The sequence below is a fragment of the Benincasa hispida genome, chromosome 9 (genome assembly GCF_027475165.1).
Source record: "Benincasa hispida cultivar pf3 chromosome 9, pf3_genome.v1.1, whole genome shotgun sequence".
NCBI lineage: Eukaryota > Viridiplantae > Streptophyta > Magnoliopsida > Cucurbitales > Cucurbitaceae > Benincasa > Benincasa hispida.
Window position 1 is genome coordinate 78,220,244 of NC_143486.1, and position 3,725 is coordinate 78,223,968.

Below are 3,725 nucleotides of genomic sequence, written 5' to 3' on the forward strand. Positions count from 1 at the left end.
CTCCTATAGTTCTTTTGGTTATCATTTTTGGTCAAGATCTTTACTAACAATTATTAATTCTTGTAAGTTTGACCCGCCAGTTTCAAATTTTATAGAGCGGTATGAATATGCGCCCGATATGGAAGAGAATACCCAAGATGGAACTATAAGACCTTATTCATTACTGAAGCTTGGGTTGTTTCGAATCCTATGTTACAACATTCCGTTGGGGATTGCCGTAGTTAATGACTAACTAGTGTCGCCTAAAAACGACAGTAGGTGCAACATAGAAATCTCACGGTTCAAACTAATGGAAGTGACCATAGGATAATGTTCACACATTCCCTTCACCCACTTACTATGAACTACTTCCCTCATTCACCTTGTTATTGACCCATACAAATACTTTCCGAATGGAGTAGTCGCGGTAAAAGCCACACAAAGCCGAGAATAGATCTCACGGTGTGAACTCTTGAGGACGTGAGAGCTAATAACTATATATCAATTATATTGTTAATCTCCCACTGAAGTGTTCTAAATGTTTGGGTATCTATTTACTTAAGTTAAAAAACAGCTAGCTTTTTCACAACCCAAGTCTATATCATTTTTATCCAAGTATAACATTTATATTTGGATATAACCCTATGATGTCTAAGTGCTTAAACTAGTTTTAAACCTCAAACCGGTCACCCAAACTCATAAAATCAATTAACAACACTCAATCTTTCAATAATAATCCTCAGGTAGGAGGTGTTACGTAAACCATCAACTTAAGTATCCCTAGCCTTAGACAGGTTTATGAATCGATTTGAGTTTGTAACCAAATTTTATAAGGTAACAATCTATTTTAACGGTTTAAAACTTAGTTGTTTACCTAAGTGAGCATGTGATAACGGGCAGAAATGCATGTTATCATAGTGCTAAGTTCTTAAACGATGCTGGCTTGCATTGATAAAAGATGTTAGATTGCGTCCAAAAAGCATCAATTTCATAATATTACGGTCGCATGCGTTCATCGCATAGAAACAATTGATTTTTGTGTTTTCATGCAGAATATGCGTTGACGCAAGGTGGAAATTGCGATCATAGGAAATCATTGGTTGAGCGCAGCATTACCGTAAGACTTTGCAGTGATGAGTTCGAAAACATTTGCTCAAGAAGGATTGCCGCAACTCGGTGGGCGCATCTGGGTGAAAGGCATAATCAATCGTGATGGGACAGAAAGCTGATGACGGTCGAATCCAAATTAAACTGATAGCCACTAACGATAACTAGTACACTCAGCTTTTCGGTGACAAATATTCGGCGTATCAGTCAGGGAATTAAAGCCATCCCATCTGAGCAATCATAAGAGAGAAGCCACCTTCACCCCGAAGCTCTATAAATACCAAAGGCATCCTTCAAAAAAGGGGTTCAACTGTTTCACCATCTCACAAGTTCTATTCATAGTTTAGCCTTGTTCTTAGATTTTATTTTACTTTAAGGCGGACGCGAGAGAAGAAGGTTGTCTCGACATATCGTTTCGGTAAGCTTGGGAGAGCACTAGAAACTTCAAGAACAGAGAGATGGACGACTCCTGCAGAAGCAGGAATATCTTTGGAACCGAATAGAGATTGACAGTGTAAAAGCTTCGGTCAGCAAGGAATTGCTACTAGGCTCTCTACCTTTATCTTCCATTGTTATTTTGTACTCAAACTCATTTATAAAAATGGAATTTCCTTCTCTATATTTGTTCACTCTCTGTTATTTACGCATGAGTAGCTAAATCTGTTGAATGGGTTGAGAAGCATTTAGCTAGCACAACTAGGAATCTTCATTCTATGCGATTATCTTGTATTATGTATGCTTCATTCGTCCATTAGAGATACTCGGGAGGGTAGTCTAAGGACAAGATCTAGGCTTGGGAAAGTCAGGTTAGAATCTAGGCTCGGGAGAGTCAGATTAGAATGCATAATCAAGAGATAGAAGCTTAGGAATAAGCATTGTTTGCTATTAACACATCGCATGCATCCTAGAGATAGGATATGATTGTGTGCGGTCACCTTGCCTTTATGCATCTTGCATCATCGCATAAGACAAGAGTAGAGACTTAAGAATAAGCTTTATGGACACTTTTGCATTCAACACATGCATCCTAGACTTAGAAGCATCGCATTTGCATTGGAAAATGACTTGTTGTGCATGGTTGTAGCATGATCGCATAGTTTGACGCATTCCTAAGTAACGCTAGCTAAAGACCTTCTCAACCCATTCATCCGCATACTCAGTGCATCTATCACGAAATCAAACTTTTCTCAAATCTGCCACATTTGTTTATTTTTCATTACCGCAATCAACAACAACCAAAAATTAATTGAGTTACCGGTTACCGCAAAGTTTTCTAAAAATTACCATCGCAACCTGTTTTCACAAGTCCCTGAGTTCGACCTTGGACTTACCAAGAAACTCAGTGGAGTTTATACTTGGATTCTGCTGAGGAAACTTGAGTGCTCAACGCAATTTCACCATCGCATTTCATCCACATTTCCACATCATAAAATAACACATCAAGTTTTTGGCGTCGTTGCCGGGGACTACGGCAAAATAGTGTGCTAACGGTAATTTTTCTGATTTCTTTGTAGACTCTCAATCTCTGGCGAATTACGACCCAAAGATTGAGAGGACATTTAGAAGAAGATTAAGAGATCGCCAACAACAACAGTCAGATAAAGAAGAGATGGCGGAGTAGCCTGGAAACGGAGAACCAAACGAAAACAACGTCATGGCGAATCCAATGCTTCTGGCTAACGATCGCAGTAGACCCATTAGGGACTATGCATCACCAAACTTCTATAATTTCTCTCCAGGAATCATGAGGCCTACCCTCGATGGAAGCAGATTCAAAATGAAACCGGTGATGTTACAGATGATCCAGACTGCAGGACAATTCAGAGGACGACGTGGCGAGGACCCGCACGCCCACCTCTGAAGCTTTATTAAAATCTGCAATACTTTTGTGTTCCCGAACATCTCTACCGAAGAAGTTCGACTCACTCTGTTCCCATTTTCCTTATGCAATCAAGCAAGAAAATGGGCATATTCTCTCAAACTGGGGGAGATAACTTCGTGGGAACAGGTGGTAGAAAAGTTTATGAAGAAATATTTTCCACCAACCGAGAATGCTAGGAGACGAAAATTAATTAAAAAATTTAAACAAGAAGATGACGAATCGCTCACCGATGCCTGGATGAGGTTCAAGCGGATGGTAAGAGATTGTCCACATAATGGCTTACCAGACTGCCTGCAGATAGAGATCTTTTACCAAGGACTGAATCCCTCTTCGCATACCGCTGCCAATGCGGTAGCCGCTGGTGGTCTGCTCGACAAAACATATGAGGAGGCAAAGAGTATACTTGATCGCATTTCCAAAAATCACGAGGATTGGAGGGAAAGCGATCAGAGATTAAGGATAAAAGATAATGACGAAAACAATGGGGCCATCGCATCCCTGTAAAATCAAATGACTGGGATAATGAGTTTGATACAAGGAATTGCAATTAATAACACGGGAGCGAAGAAAGGGCAGGTCAATGCAATTTCTCAAACGACCGCAAGTTGTGTCATTTGCGGAGATGCTCACTCGATAGAATAATGCCCAAAAAACCCGCAGTCGGTATGCTTCATGAGAAATAATCCCTATTTCAATACATATAACCCCGGGTGGCAAAACCACCCAAATTTTGCGTGGAAAAATCAACAACAAAGCT